The 20,634-nt window shown below is 45.6% G+C and overlaps 1 protein-coding gene across 1 annotated transcript in view; it reads left to right on the forward strand.

Annotated features, from left to right (window-relative positions):
• The first annotated feature begins 12,159 nt into the window (after positions 1–12,159).
• The window catches only part of LOC147672011 (F-box/WD repeat-containing protein 5-like), a 78,721-nt gene continuing 70,246 nt past the window's right edge, over positions 12,160–20,634 (forward strand). The window contains exons 1-2 of the mRNA XM_086948058.1: positions 12,160–12,288; positions 12,945–13,109. The gene's annotated coding sequence lies outside the window, so the exon portion shown is untranslated. The remainder of the gene's footprint in view (positions 12,289–12,944; positions 13,110–20,634) is intronic.

The following is a 20,634-nucleotide window of genomic DNA, read 5'->3' on the forward strand; positions in this document are numbered from 1 at the left end:
AAGAGACTGTTGAAAGGGATTAGGGAGAAAGAGACTCAGAGTAGAAAAATGAGGTTTGGGATGAGTCAAGGAGAGATAACATGAGGGAGAATTTAGTAGGGTTGTTTGGGAGATCATAGTGGTAAGCTGACATTTGGGGTGAGCCAGGAGGTGTAGAGGAGGGAGGAGTCTAGATAGGGTTATTTTGGAGATCATAGTAGTAGAAAGGGTTTGGGATGAGAGAAAGTGAAGATAGAGGAAAATTGATAGAGGTGTAGCGTGATGGTAGGACAGAGTAATGCTTTCGAGAGAGTAATTTATTTTTCTTTTATAATAGGACAAAAATAATAAATACATGGATACATGATTACATAGTAAGGGAATACATATGTAAGGAATATAATAATTTTAGATTTGTGTGCTTTGTTGTTGTGGAGTAGTGGGAGAAGATATTGATGTAGTGGATTTCTGTGAAGGATTTGAATGTGCAGTTTTGCTGGTGAGTGGTATTTGAATAGTACAGGGCTGGTGGTGTGGTTGGAAAAGAGTAAGGGGTGTGTAAGAGGGAATGAACAAGAGTTATGAGTGTTTGTGTTAGTTTGATCACTGGAATAGGTAATGTGTGTGGTGGAATGGCGTGTAAGGATTGTATGGTTGTTTGGTTGTATGGCCTTTGGTGTGCACGGCGTGTGACACCTTCTGAAAGAGTTGGAGGACGGAAAGGTCATAAGAGAATTCTGACGCAACTGTTGACACTTGATCGTCAATATGAATATTTAAATCGCCTAGGATAGTGAAATTAGAAGCCAAACTGGCCAGCTTGGTGACTGTTTCGGATAAGGGATTAAGAAACTGACCTATAGGTCCAGGCGGTCTGTAAATTAGAATGACCGAGAAGGAGCGCAAGGGGGAGAGCCTTATGGAAAAATTGAGATTCTCACATGCAGTTAGAGGTCTCCCTAGAGTGCGACACTTGAGGGAGTATTTAAGAATAATAGCGACCCCACAGCCTTTCCCTACTGGTCTATCTAGTCTGTGGAGTGGATTGTCAGGGGGGAGGGCTTGAGCAATATCAGGTTCAGAGTAGAGGTTGGTCCATGTTTCGGTGAGAAACAAAATGCCCAGACTTTCCTCTGATAGCAAAATGAACAACTCAGAGGAGTGTTTGGGTAAAGATCTGCAGTTAAGCAGAAGAATTTTTAAAGGTTCTCGCCTGTGATCCTTCTGAGGCTGGGGGGAGGGCTGTGTTTGCAACCTGAAAGGCCAGTGCCTACAACTCATACCAAGGCCACTAAGATTAATATTGTGCATGCATCCTGTTTCAGGAGTATTTTTTAAACGTTTTAGCTGCTCAGGACTATAACAGTATCTCTTTTGTTGAGAAGGGGTAGAGTTTGTGGCCCTTTGCCCCGGCCGGCCGCAGACGGGCTTGCCTTAGGTGCACCTTCGGCGCGCCACCAGCGCGACCGCTGAGCGCGGTCGCATCATGTGGGTTTAAATTCCCTTACAGGGTCCAGCGACTAGAGCGCTGACCCGAAAATGGCCACCAACTGCGGGGATAGTGAAAATAGCGAGCGTATTCCCCCCTGAGCTTTAACAGAGCTCATAGTACATCAAGCCACAGAGTAAGACAACAATTACATTGAGAACAGTATTAAAATCAATTAGAATCACTTAAAAATTCGAGCCTATTTTTAAGAAGAGACCCCCTCGCGCTGCAGGCTTGTAACAACTAATGCCCGCTGCGCCGTCGCCTCATGTGGGTTAAATTTCCTGGTAGGGTCCAGCGACTAGAGCGCTGACCCAAAAATGGCCGCCAAATGTGGGGATAGTGAAACGAGCGAGCGTATTCCCCCTGAGCTTTAATAGAGCTCACAGTACGTCAAGCCACACAGTAAGAAGACAATTACATTCAGAACAGTAATAAAATCAATTAGAATCACTTAAAAATGTGAGCGTTTTTTTAAGAAGAGCCACCCTCGCGCTGCAGGCTCGTAACAACTAATGCCCACTGCACGGTCGCTTCATGTAGGTTTAAATTCCCTGACAGGGTCCAGCGACTAGAGCGCTGACCCAAAAATGGCCACCAAATGCGGGGATAGTGAAAAGAGCGAGCGTATTTTCCCTGAGCTTTAACAGACCTCACAGTACGTCAAGCCACACAGAAAGACAACAATGACATTGAGAACAGTATTAAAATCAATTAGATTCAATTTAAAATTCTAGTGTATTTTTAAGAAGAGCCCCCCTCGCGGTGCAGGCTGGTAACAACTAATGCCTATTGGAAGATCATCAGGGCCCATCGCGCCTGAATACCTTTTCCTGTTAAGGAAGCTCTCTATTTCTTTACAAGAAGTGAGGCCGCAGTCTATCCCCATATGAAACTCCTTAAATAACCCTAACTTGGACCCGTGAAATGTATTGGGTCCATTCTGCATCAGGTATTAAAATGGCTTTTGCCTTAACTCGACTGTCACAATATTTGACTATTGAACCCAATATTTGCACAAGTCACCAGACTGTGCAAGATCTCCTATTTTAATCCAGTTTGAGTCTGCCGCCTTTCTACGTTTAGACACAAGCATTCTCTTTCTTATCTGCTTTAATCTACTAATTTCCCTTTGCCTAATCAAAGAAGATTGCTCAAATTGTTCCCTTACTAGGACATTTATCTCCTGATTTAACTTTTTCACAGTCCCCGAACTAACCAAAGGTTGCTTAGTGCCTCTGGTCCGTTTTTTCGTTCCGCAGGATCTAAATAAGAGAAGGTTTTTTTCAAACCAGGAAATGGGATTTTCCTGTATAGGACCACAGCTCACATTTTCAACTAGCCTCTCTAAACATATAATGCTTTTATTGGGCCAAAATGTGCGCCGATTTGTTTCATTATACATAATAGTATTGTCTCTAGAATTCCAGGACTCCAAAGACTTGAGCTCCAAGCTGACTTCCACTGATAAAATACCGTGGTCACTCAATTTTGTCTCAATACCTTAAATTGGGTGCAGGCACCAAAAGGCGGGTAAAATACTACCATATAGTCAATAAGTGACTGCCCCCATGAGGCGTGAAAAGTAAGGGAGACTGGGGAATCCTCTGGGAATCTCCAATTTAAAATAACAAGATCATTAATTCTCAAACAATAGAAAAAAATGCAATCCTCGCTTGTCCGACCTAATATAGTCAGGCAACATTGGCTCAGGGATGGTCCATACATCCTCCAGCTCCTGGTTACGGTAAACCAGGGAGGAACAGTTTGAGATTTTTGCATTAAAATCTCCCACCATCAACATCATTGTGCATTCTTCTGAGACCCTAATTTTATGGATAAAAGAGAAAATGGATTCAACCGGAGAATCAAAAAACCTCCCAGGAGGAATATACACATTTACCAGTAAAAGAGACGGGTGCTGACCAGGCCTCCCATTACCCAGCATAAGTTTCATGGCCATACAAAGATTAGACTGATGTGATAAAACCAAGGGGTTCCAATTTATCCTGCAACTAAGTAAAAAAGCAAAACCACCTCTTGCATGACCTTTTACTGAGTGTTTTGCTGCACAGCAGAATACAAAGAAATTCTCAACAAAAAAAAAATGTAGATCATGCTGCATTAGGGTGTCTAGCTTGGAGCTGGGATTTCCTAATCCAGCCAAGTTCCAGGACAAAACTTTTTTGGGAGGGCTACCGCTGAAACACTTCTCTTCTTTGGAAGCATTCAAAGAGCCAGCAACCCAACTCCAGTGGTCCCCCTCCTCTATGGTCCGTGGTACTTTGAACAGCGGGTCCTACCATGTTAATCACTCTTTTTCCGGAGGTACTACCAAAAGAGATTTTAATATCTTTCAGATTTAAGGCATCCTTAGTATTGGATAACGCTCCACCACTGTCTTGGTAATCCTTCCAATGGGACTCACATGGAACAAAAACTGGCTCCTTAAATGGAAAAACATCAATACAATTTTTTTCTAAAAAGATCTATGTTAGCCAATACTAACATTGTGATTATTCCACAGCTGAAAGTTACTCTGGAAAGTGGGAGTTCACTTCTTGGATCTAAAAATACCAGCTCAATATCTTTATTTGTTACCAATCTGAGATCTTCGATTTCATATAATAGCTGCAAGAGGAAACTTATATTAAGTGGGCCTGGTACTCTATAGAATAATAACATAAAAAACAAGGTGTTCACTACTTGTCCTGGCCCTTGTACAACACGTACCCTATCACTCAGCCTTGACTCTGACACTGGCGTTTGCCCTAGAGGGGAAGGAAAGGTAGGCCCTCCCTCATAAAACCACCCATGGTTGGAACCATACAGGGAGAGTATCCCTACCAGTAGGGGTTGAGGAAAAGCTATCCCCTACCTGCCCTACCTGTGACAGGGCATTGTTTGTTTTTACTACTTTATTCTCCGAGTCTGGTTTATCTTTATTTTCTGAAGCTCAGAATCCTGATTTGTCATTATTTTATGATCCTCCCATTTAGAGCACAATCTCCCCCACCCCATTATGTTCCATTACCCCCAACACCTTGTGCCCGTCTTCCAGTCCTAAACCCCTCCCTACAAGTTCTCTTTCATAATAATAGGTGGAGGGAGAGGATTTACCTCTGGGTACCCAGGATTCTGACCAACCGGGAACCTGGCAGGAGTGGACTCACTACCTTTCTGGGGCAAGGGGGAATCAACAGGCTCCTCGAATAGCGTTGGAAACTGCAATTTTTTTGGCGTATGTTTTATTATACGCTGGGTCCTCTTCTTCTTCTCCCTCCGTGTTTTTGGGACATTAGCTTCTGCCTGGGGGACACCCACCCCGGGGGGAACAACCTCTTAACTAGGGGAGAGGAGTTGGCCTAATGGCTACGGCGGTCGACCTTGAATCTGGGGAACCGGGTTCGAGTCTCGACAATGACGCTGAACATCCTGTGATTCTGTGCAAATCACGTAATCTCCCCGTGCCTAACAAAAATGAATGTGTGTCCTCATGTAACGCAACTGGTGCTACGTAAAGCGCTCTGATACCCGACACTGGGTCAAGTTCGCACTATATAAAACTCTGTTAATTTTTTTTTTAAATAACTCGACCATGGGCTGTTTAACATCTGAAACATCAGTTGTTAAAACTGAAATCCTGGTGTTCCCTTTTTAAAAAGAGTAAATCGGCGGGGTATTCTTAGGTACTAATGCATTTACATTTCCCTCTAGATGACGTGCAGATGATCACCCGATTCACGATCTTCTGGGTTGCTATAAGACACAATAACAAACATAGGGCTATCTTTGGGCTGCACTGAGGAAGTAGCCCCCAAACCTTCTCAATTCCCCACCTGGATCACCCTATCAATCCCCTTTGTACTCGTCAGACTCGCCTGAGATTTCACATCATTACATGTTCCTGCTTTTCCTAGACAAGAACTAGTAGAATTAAGCTGCTGCACCCCCTTTAGAATCGGAGATAGTACACCCAGCACATGATCAGAATTGGCAGTGGATTTCTCAAGCAAGGTTAAAATTGATGAAAGAATCATCTCTAATGCATAAAATACTTCCAAATTTGCCCTCCCTTCCCTATTTTCATTAACAAACTCATTCAGTGTGTGCCAAAAATCTTGTACCCTTTCATTTGAGGTTGCTTCCAAATTTGATAATCCCAATGATCTCACAAGTGAAGCGCTCAAAGGAGTGCTACTGTACACAGCTGGCAAGCAAGGGCAGCTAACAAGGTAGTCTGGCAACAGTCTCCGAGCTAATTCTGGAGCACCTGGCACACACTGCATTTTTAGTTTAGGCTCTATTTCTTGATTTTTTTCGTATGTATAGCAATGTCAGGGAGTATAAAGTCCTCCAAATCCTGATGTTCAGAACTGCAATTATCAATCTGGGTTACGTGGGTTAACTGGTAAGGGACCTGGTGGTGGCTCTATGACTTTGAAGGGGCTATAATGTCACACATAAGCAATCTGAAACCTTGGCAGCTATGGCTAAGGACCACACGTGTAATATGTTGCATATCTTATGCGTTTGTCTCGTTCCTCGTCTTTCCTGTGGTATGCGCTCTAGCTTATGGACGCTTACGTGAGCACGCGTTACGTCATAAGCTAGAGCGGCACGGCGCACGCGCAGGACTATGAAAGGAAAGGCGCGAACAGGACAGTGTCAGTTGGCGGCTGGAGATGGTCATAGCCAGACGCTCGGCGCCCTTAGCGAATTGTATTTCTTGTTGTATGAATAAACCTGTTTCCTTTACCGGAAGTCTCCGTGTATACTGTGGGGGAGTAAGGAACATTACAGTGGCGACGAGGCTGGGATTCGAACACCACCTGGTGTTTGGAAAAAGGAGAAGAAACGAAGAAGAACACAGGATACCTCCACAGCCGACATCCACGGGCCAGTGAGGCACAGGTACTACACGAGAGCAAGGGCGTGGCAGTAGCGCAACAGCAAAGGAAAGAACGTTCCCAGGCATAGCAGAAGGTCGTGCGACCCAGGCCTCCAGGACCCCCAGGCAGCACCCTGGCAACCAAGGGAGACACCCCCACTTCAGAGGAAGGGGGGAAGGACGTACAGGCAGCACACGCCACAAGGGATAACACCCCGGGCAGCCCAGGGGGCCCAGGCGACACGGCAGGGAACGCAGGAGCGTCCGGTGAGCCTACCCAAAGACCCCAGGAAGGAGGACCCAGAGGTGAAGCCAGAATGACGAGTCAAGCGTCAACACTAATGGCGCCCGTCCCGTTCCTGACCAGACCAGGCGAACCCCAACTAAAATGGGAAGATTGGAAAGAGTACTTCCTAAATTACATTGAGGCGCTGGAAGACGAAAGCGAAAGTGAATACAAACCGGATAGAAAGAAAAGACTATTGCTCCACAATTTAGGCCCAGAAGGGGTACGGGTCTATAAGAACTTGGTGCCTAAGGAGAGGGGTGCAGAAGAAACGGATGTCTTCGTGAATGCACTGGACGACCTGGACAGCCACTATCGCCCAGCGGTCTGTGTCTCGATAGACCGCTACAACTTCCAGCAGAGGAAGCAAGAGGCGGGAGAATCGATCGACGACTATGTGGCTGCCCTCCGCCGACTTGCAATCACGTGTAGGTATGGTAACCTGCAAGACGAATACATCAAGGACCAAATCGTAATGCACACCACCAGCAGGGCAGTCCAAGACAAGCTGTGGGCAATGAACGAGACCACCCTGAAGGAGGTCGTGGCAATGGTCAAAAAGGCGGAAATGTCGAAGAGAGGCGCAGACGCGGCGAAGAGAGAAAGCGCGCCAAAACAGATGATCAACAAAATAGACGAGGCACCCCACTCCAGCAAGCAAAGAAGTGCCAGTGGAGACCTGAGGAAGGAGACGAAAGGACCGGGGAAGCAGATGCCTCGCTCCAGCCAGGGGACGAAGTTCGCATGCTACAGGTGTGGCAGCGCCGCCCATGCAGCCCAGGACAGACGTTGTCCCGCGTTCCGCGCCAAGTGCTCCTATTGCGGACTGACGGGGCATTTTGAGAAAGTCTGCCGGAAGAAAGGGTTGAAGTCTACGGTAAAGTGCATCGAAGCAGCCACTGCCGAAGCGAGTGAAGAAGAGGAACCGGATGAAGACGACCTGGTACTATGCATAGAGGACCAAGTGCTGGACGTGTCGGGGAAACGAAGGGACAAGCCACGCACTGACATGCACATCGGAGGCGTCAAAGTCTATGTAGCGGTGGATTCAGGATCCCCTTGGACGATAGTGCAGAGGTCAATATGGGAGGAAGATTTTGCCCCGGTGTTGGGACCCGACCTATGGCCACCTGACATCAGACCCATCTCGTACACGGAAGATGCCATTCCCCTAGTGGGATGCAGAGACCTGAGATTCGAGTTCAGAGGAAGGACGGCCACGTGCACGCTATATGTGGCGGAGAAGGGTCCGTCGGTGTTGGGATGGAGAGATGCGGGTGCCCTCGGCATCGTACTCAACCCAGGAGGGAGAGAACAGATCTTGCTGACAGAGGAATGGCCCCTCTCGAAGGAGGAAGACTGGAAGGCAGCATACGCCAAAGTATTTGAAGGCACAGTGGGCAAGCTGGAGAAATTCGTGCACAAAATGGTCCTCAAGGAGGGAGCAAAACCGGTCGTGCACAAAGTACGGAACATACCAATATCCACCAGCGAGGCAGTACGCCAAGAACTACGGAAACTGGAGGAGCTAGAAATCATCGAGCCAGTGGACAGCGCGGAATGGCTATCGCCCTTGGTGGTAGTTAAAAAGCCCAACGGCAAGGTCAGGCTCTGCGTGGACCTGAGGGAACTCAACAAAAATCTTATAGTGGAGAGGTTCCCACTCCCTAGAATAGAGGAGATGTTGGCCAAGACTAAAGGGATCACGCACTACTCCACCATAGACCTCACGTCGGCGTACTACCAGATAGAACTGCACCCAGCGAGCAGGAAATACACGGCCTTCATAACGCCATTCGGGTGCTACCAATTCAGAAGGATGCCCTTCGGACTGGCATCCGCCGCGGCCGTGTTCCAGAAGCTCATGCACAGGCTATTCAAAGACATCCCGGGAGTGCAATACTTCCAAGACGACATCCTGGTGATGGGCTCCGACAAGAATGAGCACGACAAGAAACTGCACCAGGTGTTGGGAGTGCTACAGAACAAGGGATTGACAGCTGAGTGGAGCAAGTGTAGAATTGGGTCTCGCTCAGTGACATACCTTGGGCACGAGATAGGAACGCATGGCATCTTACCGAAAGAACTAAATGTCAAGGCCATAAAGGACGCCAAAGCCCCAACGACCAAAGAGGAGGTGCGGTCATTCCTCGGCATGGCCGAGTATTACAGCAAGTTTGTAAGACATTTCGCCACTAGGACGCACCGGATGAGGCAACTGATCAAGCACAATACGAAATTCGAGTGGGACAAGGAGGCCCAGTCGGAATTCGAATCCATCAAAGAATGCATCAGCCAGGCCATTCCGTTACAGGGATATGTACCCACGGGCAAGACCATCGTAACTACGGATGCGAGTGACAAGGGCTTGGGGGCGGTCCTGGCGCAGGAGAGGACAGATGGAACGAAAGAAACAATCAGCTTCGCTTCCAGGGCACTATCCCCAACGGAACAGAGGTACAGCGTGATAGAAAAGGAAATGCTGGCCGTCACATGGGCGTTGAGTAAATTTCGTCAATTCATATGGGGCACGAGGTTTAGGCTCCAAACAGACCACAAGCCCCTCGTCAAAGTGTTGACGTCATCCGGCCACGACACTGCCACCCCGAGAATAGCGAAGATGTCCCTGAAGCTACTAGACTACACCTACGATGTCGAGTACCTTCCGGGCACGCAGAACAGGGTGGCGGACTACCTCAGCAGGGCGGCGGCGATGGAAGAAGCCCCGAGTGCCACCCCCGAGACAGAGGAGATGGTCGCTTGCATGGAGGATCACGAGACAGCCATCAGCGCTCAGGAGTGGCAGGAGGCCTATGAACTCGACGAGGAGAAGAGAGATGTCAGGAAACACCTCACGTTGGGGTGGCCGGACAAAAGGAAACTGACGGAGAGCGTCCGCCGCTTTTATGAAATAAGGGAAGAGTTGTCCTTGAGTGATTCGGGGATATTCTTATACCGAGGTGAGAGAGTGGTACCCCCGAAGTCATTGATACCAAGACTGCTGAAAACACTCCACGAAGGCCATCTGGGCATAGTGAAAACCAAGGCGCTGGTCAAACAGACGTATTGGTGGCCAGGAATGGATGCCCACATCGAGAGGCAAGTCAGGGAGTGCGTGCAGTGCCAAGGAGCGGACAAGGTGCTCCGACCACTCCGACCAGCGCTGGGGAAATTTGACACGCCACATGGCCCCTGGGAGGATGTGGCGATAGACATTCTGGGGCCGGTTCTGGACAACCGGGGTGTGAACAAGTATATCTGCGTGCTGATGGACAAGTATTCCAAGTGGCCAGAAGTGGACATACAGGAGTCGATGGATACGGACACGATCTTGAAATTCGTAACAGAAGTGTTCCTGAGGGAAGGAATACCCAGAACGATCCTCAGTGACAACGGGCCACAATTTGTGTCGGACAAATGGGGAAAATACATGAAACGGAATGGGATCGAAGTGAGACACACGGCGGTGTACCACCCGGCGTGCAACGGCCAAGTCGAAAGGTTCAACAGGGTGCTCATGGGATCCATCCAGGCAGCCATTTCTCAAGGCAAGGACTGGGAAGTGGAGATAATGAACATGATATGGGCTTACCGCATTACTCCCTCGGTGGTAGGGTATAGTCCCTTCCAGGTGCTAAGAGGACGGCATCCATTTACCAGGGACAATGTGGCATGGAGGGAAAAGACCATCACCAGCAAATGGTCCCCAGCGGTGGTGCAAAGCAATCTAGAGAAGGCCCAGAGGATATATGCAGCGCACTACGACAAGCGACATGGCGCTAAAGAAACGTCGCTGGAAGAAGGGGAGTGGGTCAGGATCAAACTGCCCACCCTCCAAAAGAAGGGCGACAGCAAGTTCAGTCAACCGCTCCAAGTTAAGGAAGTGCGGGGCAGAGCGGCCCTCCTTAGTGATGGAAAAGTCTGGTCACAGGATCGCATGGCCAGGGTCAACAAAATATTGGTCTGGCCGAGGACGGAGGAAGCAGACAGAGACACTGATCACCCAGAAGAGAGACTGCATCAGGAGCAGAACAGCCAAGGAGTTGAGGCAGGCGAAGTCAGTGAAGAGGGCGCCCAGGGAGCTGGGCAGGCCGAAGGAGGAAGAGCGCAAGAGAGTGCAGGGCAGAGATCGGTGGAGAGAGATGCGGGGATATCCCAGGCACAGACTGAGACGAGGGAGAACGTGCCGGTAAGACACACCCGCAGCGGAAGGGCAGTAGTGATGCCTTCTCGTTACAATGACTTTGTGGTAGAAAGACACTAGGAATACGGCCCCCGGTGCCCCACATAGACAAGGGGTACAGAGGTGGACTATGCCTTTATAGAAGGGGGGGGTTGTGCTTTCTGTGTTTAATAAAGGGGGGAGATATGTGGTATGCGCTCTAGCTTATGGACGCTTACGTGAGCACGCGTTACGTCATAAGCTAGAGCGGCACGGCGCACGCGCAGGACTATGAAAGGAAAGGCGCGAACAGGACAGTGTCAGTTGGCGGCTGGAGATGGTCATAGCCAGACGCTCGGCGCCCTTAGCGAATTGTATTTCTTGTTGTATGAATAAACCTGTTTCCTTTACCGGAAGTCTCCGTTTATACTGTGGGGGAGTAAGGAACATTACATTTCCCCTTGTTTTTCTTTACTTCCTTCCGTGTGTGTGGGTGTGCCGAGCGCTGGAAGTTGTGGAATGTTGACGCAATTTAAAGTGGCGGTGCATTGTTTAAAGACCACGGTCATAATAAACATATATTTTGACTTGACTTGACTTAAAGTGGCGGGGAACGTTAACGGCTTTCAGTGTTGATTTGAGTGGCGTTAATAAAGAATATGAAATTACTTTGTCTTCTCATTTCGACAGCCGTCAAGGGGGGTGGTGGGTCGGTCTCATAGTGAGGCGGGGATTCAATACTGTACTTAAGAACGTAAATTAGTAAGTAATGCAAAGGTTGCATCCCCAAAGACACTGTGTGTTTGAGGCGAAGGATTAAAACCTTGAAGGATATACTGGCGTATGGCTCGAAAGCACACGTTAGACACCTGCACTAAGTGCTTCAGGAGCACGAATTAATGTATCCGTCCTATTTAATATGAGGACGCCACATCGAAGACAGAAAACTCGCCATCACCCATCCTAGGCACTCAGTCAACTCTGCACCGACCCTTCACTGTTGCCGCTGTTACTGCCCGCAACCGAGGTTTATTTTCCCCTCCTGACCCGTGGGTGGAGCAACAAGACCTAACTCGAAGAGGCTAAAACTTTGCCCTATCGACTATAACTGCCACGTCCATGACTGACTCCTTGAATGGCAGTTGAGTCCACCTCCTCAGTGTTTCGAGTGAAAGCGTATGTTGTCAGAGAGTGACAGTGTTCTGTTTACACATCGTAAAGGCACGTGCGGGCCTGACAACCAATCAACACTTCAGACTTCTGTGCTGCGCTCTATGATTGGCTGGATGTCGACAATGCTCCAATCGTAGATCCTCGTACAAAGTAGGAGTCTCTCCCAGTGTCTAACAAATCCCGAATTATGTTCAGCCTAGGCATTGGCTGGCAATCGACCCGGATGTACTGAAAATACACACTAATGTCCTCCGAATATGGATCGGTGACAGGCGACGGATGTTGAATTGAATTGACTGTCAACCGGAGTAAGTAGTGATTAAATGGGGCTACCTTAATTCCTGGTGGACACTGTCTGCCTCTTAGGTTTTAGCTGCTTTGGGATCTCGAGGATGGAACTGGTTATTGCTACATGAAGTTGTTTATGGTCTGTCTCAGATGTTGTCGCTGACCTCATAGTGTCTCTCTAGGAAGCAGGATCACTAATTGTAGTGAGCAATAGCAGGTATTGCTCAAAGTGATAACTCTGCCCATACAGTCGCCTTTGTGACTTTAGCTCTAGGTTATACGAATGCTGAAAAAGATGGAGATGCCTTAAGTTCGAAAAAAATTTACTCTTCCACGTTTTATAAAGCAAATAACTAGTAAACTTCCATACTTTGTTTTATAGTCTAGCCTTAATTCAAATAGGGTCAAGTTGAGCTGCAAGTATGTCAGTGGCACAAGACCCTTTCAACAACTTTCACATGTGGCGAACTGTGGTAACGTCTATCATTTGCCCACTTAGAACCTGTGTATGTGTTTCCCATTTATCGTCAAAATAGCTAACACTTGTGTGGTTTGCAGCAACTCTAAACGCGTACTATACTAACATTTAAACGGGCTCAAGAAAAAATGCATCTGATTTCGACAAAAAGAATCCAATCGTTTCCAATAATTAACATTGTTTCCTTGTTTCCGATAGGCGTAGGGTATCTAGCATTGACAGTGGACCACACTAACAGCACTGCTGCCTTCCTGCCAGTCAACTTGGCTGAAGAGACTAGCGGCACAAAACGTCAGTAGCCTTGGCACTCCACGTTTCTTCGTACTGTCCAAACTATCCCAGCTGCAGCAGCAACTCCTTCCGGTAGGTACAGCAGCAAAGGGCGCTGGTGGCACTGCATTTCTAGAGGGGATTGGGACAGCCTTGGGGAGCGTTTTAAGGTCTATTACACCCATGTTACTTTATGTGCGCTGTGCTTACTAAATAAGATTTTTAGGCCCTTCTTTGCTTGGGTAGGTCTGTCTACTCGCAGAAACTAATCACGTTCTAGATTTCCTGGAAGGATCCTCTTTTAATATCAATCCGCTTTTCCAAATTATATGGGGTCATCAGCCTTATCATGGCAAATATTTGCACGCACATTGATTGAAAGTTTCAAAATAGTTACCACATTTAAGTCGTGTGTTAACAGGAGGAGGCGAGGTGGAGGAAGGAATAAAGACAGAGAGATCAGACACAAAGCATTGCTAAAGAGGCATGCATGCTATTTTCGACCATCAAATAATTCAGTTGGGTGCACAAGTTTAAATAGTCGCAGTCTGTTACAAAAACAGCCAAAAGAAGATTGCTAGAAACTCCTCTGCTGGAAAGACCACAAGCAAAGAGCTAGAGCTCATGAAAGCATCAACATATTGTATTGGTCTAAAACTCGGTTGCATATTATTCTGAGGGTGGGATAGTGAATCCACTAAACAGTCAATAGATGAGGCAAATATAATTCTAGTTCAGTAGCAGTTTGAATATTTGTCGGTCAGTCTGAAAACTCAGATCGTTTTTGTCATTCAGTGGGTTGATGTTGCCAACCCTAAATGTTAATGCTCTATTTAACAAAAATAAAGTAACACCCTTTTGTGCTAACACTGGACACAACCCAAAAAAACATGAAAACAACTAAACTAGCAGACATTAGATTGTTTGTTAAATCCAGGGTTTGATAAACCTGTTTGAGATTTGTTTTTTCTGACTTGTAGAAAGCTATTCTGAGATGAGGATTGTAAGCAAGTAATTATTTTCAGTTCACCCATTTAGACGCACACAACATCCACCACATGCATGTAAGAACTGCTCTAATCCTCTTGGACCTCTCTGCAGCATTTGATACGGTTAATCATCATGTGTTAGTCACTGGCTGGAGACAGTGGGAATAAAAGGTGCAGCCCTAACCATACTCTCTTAGTTTCTCTCACGTGGATAACAGACTGTTATATTCGAAGGGCACACCTCTAATCGGGTTTCTCTCCCTTGTGGGGTGCCTCAAGGATTTTCGTTATCTCCATTGTTATTTAACTCGATGTCACCCTCTTGGCAAGACTTATTCAATCTCATGGTTTCCCTGCCATTCCCTATGCGGATGATACACAGATATTCATATCTATTATATCTGATGCAAATAATGTGGCCAGACAATTTAAGAACTGTTTGGCGCACATCACCAGCTGGATGCATGAGAACCATCTAAAGTTAAACACAGAAAACAGAGGTGATACTTTTTGGGAAGAGTTTTCTCCTTCTGGAACGACTCCTAGTGGCCTGTTCATTCCGGCCCCAGTCTGTAAAGAAAGAAATCTCGGTGTCATATTCGACAACCAGCTTTGTTTCTCCGAACAGATCAACCATATTACATCTTTGTGCTTTTATCTTTTAAAGATTCTAAAAGAGATCTTTCCCTTTATTCCATTTGATATGCAAAAAACGGTAATAGTTGCTTTGATTCTGTCCAAGATAGAATATTTCAAAGCTCTCTATCGAGGACTAGACAAACAACTTCAATTAAAGCTTCAGTCTCTGCAGAACTCAGCAGTTTAGCTGCTATTAAAAATCCCCCAATTCGGCCCCATATCGAACCGCATCAAGGACCTTCATTGGTTGGCAGTTTAAGACGGTCAAATTCAAGGCATTGTGCACAAGATCTTGCATGGACTCTGACCCCTGGGTTTACAGAAATTCTTTGTCTGATATGTCCCTCGACGTGATCTAAGATCTTCTAATGCTCTGCTGGTGGTCATCCCTAGGATCAAGCAGGCCAAGTGGGATGGTAGAAGCCTCTCCTACTTGGCGGAAAAACTATAGAATTCTTTGCCTTGCTCCCTTAGGTCTCAACCGAATAGGCTCTGTTTTAGAAAATCTTTCAAGACCTGGATCTTTGCTCCCATGTCCAAGTAAGTCTTTTCTTTTCCTAGATCAGCTGCAGCATTGTTCCAGCACTAAGCACTAAGACGCCTCTGCATTTGTGCGCTTTAGAAATACTTTACTTAATTACATATCCCATCACTACACATGCCACATGCATACACACTGATGTGCGAGTGAAGAGCACTCCCTTGGAAGTCTGCGGTATTCTTGTAAATTGAAAGAGCACTTTTAGCAGTTTCAAACTCCTGCACGGTCAGCAAAGTTTTCTGTGTTCATGCAAGCCATGTTCAATGCTTTATGCCAGAGCTGGACAGAGGCCTGTACAATCTGTAGGTTACACGTACAGCAATTATATGTAACAAGAAAATACCAGTGCATGATCCGAGATGCAGATCGCTATTTCTGCAACGACTTTGTATACAAAATCACCTCCTAATATCATTGGCTTATGCAATAATGCAAACATGAGCTTCAAACACCTACCTTCTCTCTAGGAGGGGAAATATGTGCAGTAACAGTTCATTTCTATGTTATCTGTCAGAATCTGGTCAGTAGCATAATGACTCTTGTGGCATTCATATTTGTAGGCAGGTAACCTAAAATAAAAATCAGAACAACTGCTGTGTCACTCTACCAACAGCGCCGCACTGCCAACCCCATTCTGCCTGAGCCAGTGCAAGTTTTAATAATTATAGGCAAAGAGCCAGAGCTTGGAAGTCCATGCACAGTGTTGGAAAATGATTTCCAGAAAGTATTTACCCAGAAGCAAGGGACTTGCTTTGCAAAACTTTATCAAAAAACCCTTCCCGGATTCTGGTCTTGCACCAATACTTATTGTAATCGCATATTGCTTTATATTTTATCTTGGTTTTTTTGTAATAAAGGTTATGCAAAGTACTTTGTACTGAGCTGGTGCAGGATATAGAGCATATGTGAACTGGCAGGACGAAGACCCACTAACAGGCGAAACAGTACAGACTGACTATACATGATGAAGCAGACTTAATAAAGAGGTACAAATGCTAGCTGATATAAAAGTTGGGCACAGTTATGAAGCAGGGGTCGACTGGTAAGAGGGCTGACACAGATAGGAGGAGGACAGATTGACAGGAAGAAGAGGTAAGAGCTGACAAGACGAGTAGGTAGAATTACAGAAGTGGAAATGAAAGACAGGAAGATGAGGAAGGCAGATTGTGGAGAAGTGTGGCTCAGGGATTTGAGGCGGCAGACCTGGAGCTTGAGTTCGGCCCTGGACCAGGGTTCAATTCCCCGCCTCGGCGGGTCTTGGCCTCAATAATTCCACAGACTCGATAATTCTCGCTCCGGTGCCTTCTCGACTCACGGGTTCACACTCTGCGACTCTGGGCAATAGCTTGCTTAATCTCCACATCGGCCCCTCGCGGTGGGATGCCTGGCTTTCACCTTGTGGATACCCTGCCAGGGTTATCTCACAGGGGAATACCAGGACGGGTTTCCTAAGCAAGCGCGGAGATGCCCCAGGGTAAGTCATGCGCTATATAAGCTTCATACATTTACATTTGACTGCTGGATTGACGATGGAGCCTTCTTAAAGGCACAGTTGAATCAAGGCTATCTCTGGGCGTGAAAGTCTGCTAATTTGGAAGCAGTTACGAAACCATAACAGTTTGAAAGAATGGCATACTCTCTTGCTTTTAGCGTTCTGTTAATTTGTTTGGCATTCGGAAACTTGTCAGAATTCTGTTTTACCAGAGATACAGGATTAGGGGTGGACGAGTTGGGATGGGGACTTTGTATAACGGGGCTATGTAAACTAAAAGTACTCGGACACAGATTGATGGCTTAATATTTACTTTTTGACCAACTTTACTTCCTGGTATTAAGACTCTTTTGGGGAAGAAGGAATAAATGGTGACTCCAAATGACTAACCTGAAGTTGATCGCATTAACCAATAGGGAAGGCAGAAGTAAAGATTAGTGTTTCACTTCACCTCCAACGTAATTGTCAATAATTAAAAAAAAAAGTGAAAATCGGATAAAAAAAAATCAAAAGAACTTATATTGGTGCTGGAAAATTGTGTAGGACACGGTTGAGGACCCTCGTCCAAGTATTCAACCTCAGAAGCGGTATATTTATTCTTCGCTAGGGTGATTTCGTTATTAGTACCATCATATTCCACCTGAGTATCCCATTGTCCAGGTGGAAAGACCCTCTTCCTGGAGGTAAACCGTTCTTGCTAGGACAGAAGTGGTTTGTGGGTGAATTAAAATGATCTCCAGTCCCAAAAAGTGTGTTTAATGAAGGTAAAACGGCAACAGGGATAAGGTTAAAAAAAGAGGGCGATGTTGTAGGATGAGTTAGCAATTCTACACATCTAGTGCATTAGGTCAACATGTTTTAGCCATTATTAGCCCAGATGGGTCAGTGGCTTTCATCAGGAACAGGTGAAAAGAGGTTGCTCTTAGATTCTGAGCAGGTGCGGTAAGTAATTAACTTACATGTAACACAAAGAGACCCAACCAGGTTTTTATGTTGAAGGCAAAACCTCACAGGATAGAGAGAACCGTCCGGTCCTTAGACATTTATGTGCCGACCGGCAGGAGCAGTTTTCTGCATCTCTCGTTTCCCCTTGTGATTCTGATGAAAGCAGCTGACCCATCTGAGCTACTAACAGTTTAAACATGTTGACCTTATGCACTAGATGTGTAGGATTACTAACTCCTCCTATAATCCTCCGTTTTTAACCATATCAGCATCTCTGTTTTACCCTCATTAAATATCCTTTTTTTGGGGAGTGAGAATTTTAATTCACCCACAAACCTCTTCTGTCCTAGCAAAGACGGTTTACCTCCAGGAAGGGGGAATTTCCACCTGGAGAACGGGACACTCAGGTGGAATAGGACCCTGTGATGATGCTACCCTGTAAATCATCCTAGCGGAGAATAAATATACCACTTCTGAGGTTGACTACGTGGATGAGCATCCTCAATTGAGCCCTCCAAAATTTTCCAGAACCTATATACATTCTTCTGATCTTTTTTTATCTGAGCATTACTTTCTTTGATTAGTGTAACCTGAAGGTGTATCGGTAGTTGTTGTGGCTCTCGCTACTAGTTAGCACCGGTTCCTGCATCTCTTAGAGTTTTTGGTTTCCTCCTATTTCGGATCCTTGACTTCCATAGTCCACTGCCTTCCTCCCTTTGTGGTTGTGTAATGCTCATGGTACCTTTGGGTTGCTTGTCCCTCTCTCTCTGCCTTGGTTCTTCAACTCCTTATTTTTCTATTTTGTCCAGTTACCCAGGAGAAACCGTTATGTCTGGTCCACAAATTTAAAGTAACCAGCTAGAACAGTCCAGCACACCCACTTACACAAAGCAATTCCTGCCTGTCAAGTTGGAGATGCTAGGTTCAAACCTAACTTGTTAATTCTAAAGACGTGGAAGCCAAAGGGCAACAGACCAGCCACTGTGCTCACCATTTCCAGTTGATGTCTTTTTCAAACACTAACATTCTTTCACCACCCATTCTGCTCTGGCATACCTACCATTACATACAAGTGATGCTGCTAAATACATTCCTTTCTTTTAATTGAACTAAAAAAAAACTGAATGACACCGGCTATAGCAAGACTATAACTTCTCAACCCCCTTCAAATGTTCTGAATGTATATGTAATCATGTAATTTCGAAGGCAATTTCCTTCCATCGAATATGCTTATTTCTGGAATCTTTGGTCACAGCCGCATGTTTGCTGGTGCCCTGACTGTCAACAGACTGATCAAAGTGAGATCCAGCCACCTTCTCTTTTCCCACAGTATCAAAAGGGCCATCACCCTCCTCCTCCTATTTATGAGTCATGAAAGGGATTATTATTTCTTGAATAACTTGTCTCCTTCATATCAGTTGCCTTTTTACCAAATGTAGTAACATTCCATCTTAAAACTGAGACCCTGGATAAATTCCAAACTTTACCTCTAACGACCCTTACAAGCCTTCCTGTATACATCTGTAACGACTATTTTGTCACACCACAAGGAAGTACCTCAACCAGCGTCAGTGTTAAACCTGAGTGTGAATAACAATTTTGCTGACCCTTGCGTTTTTTCTAGACAATGTAGTCCTTCATTTTTCTGCTGTGTTCTTCAACAACTCACTTGATTTGCTTGCGATCTGTTTTGGACCCAACTCCAAACTTTGTTAACCCATCTCCAAGTGAGTTTAGATCCTAGTTGTGTCCCCTTGGTCACTCAAAAAGAGGTAAATCATGTACCTGTTGCGTGTTCTTTACGTAATAAATGCCCCTTATAAAGCAGTCCATATAAGTGTTAGTCAAAAGCGGAGTAGTTTTACAATTCTGCAAATAGGACACTGCTGTAGCATATATCCAATTACTTCAAGTCCACAAACCCTATAGGACGATTTCACAATGATTGTATGATATTGTCAGTGTTTTTGTGTGTTTTTTTAACAGTTAGTTGTTATCTTATCTTAACAGCTAACTGTAACGTCACTTTTTAACATTTGTCTTTTTTAGTGAATGTTTGACGGGTTTTGACCATGTTCAGCTAGTGGTGTCGCTAGTGGGCTTTGAGGCGGGGGAGGCGGTGCCGCATCTCTACATGTCGTGCCCCCAACCACACACACACTGCCCCTTAAACCCCCTCTTGTGCCCCATCACCACCGACAGACTCTGCCCTCACAACTTGGGAACAGCAATGTTGTTCCTGTTTACATTTCACATTTTACTTACTCTTGAATTCCCTAAGTGTATTTGCTTTTTCCATGATGGTGTGTTTTCTTAATGCAACACATTACTTGCGCATATTGTGTACTGTGAAAAGAGTCGCTCCTATGTAGCTGTGTGAGTTCAGGTTTTGAGTGGGCCATGATAGGGAGAGCAGGAGTTCAATCCCAATGGAGTTTGAAGTTCTTTCAGTGCATGTCAGTGGCTCATAAGCTGGTTTGAAATACATGCTCATAAAGTCCTCGAGCTTGCTACAGAGCATACAAAATAATGTTTAGGTGTGGCAATTGTAATTGTGATTATATGCAAAAGTGTGTGAAGATGACAGGACGAAAGTTTAAGAAAATGCAGTGCATATAGGTGAGTTGGTGCATTGCGTGTCTGGGGATTGCATAAGGAGATATAAGGAAATGCAAGGAGAGTGAAAAGATGGTGCTGAAGAGGAAAGAGATGAGATGTGAGATATGTAGATTGAGTATTTCAGAAAGATATGAGGAGAAAAAGCAAGTGTCTAACAAAGGCTTCTTAGGAGAACAGGAGTGATTAAGACACCCCAATGACCTTGGCCCTTCCACTGACCATACAAATGTTTCTATAGTTCTTAAAAAGTTCAAACAAGTGTGTGTGTGTGTGTATGTATGTATGTATGTGTGTGTGTGTGTGTGTATATATATATATATATATATATATATATATATATATATATATATATATATATATATATATATATATATCCTATATCACATGCGCATG

The sequence above is a fragment of the Lissotriton vulgaris genome, unplaced genomic scaffold (genome assembly GCF_964263255.1).
Source record: "Lissotriton vulgaris unplaced genomic scaffold, aLisVul1.2 SCAFFOLD_1139, whole genome shotgun sequence".
NCBI classification, from domain to species: Eukaryota; Metazoa; Chordata; class Amphibia; order Caudata; family Salamandridae; genus Lissotriton; species Lissotriton vulgaris.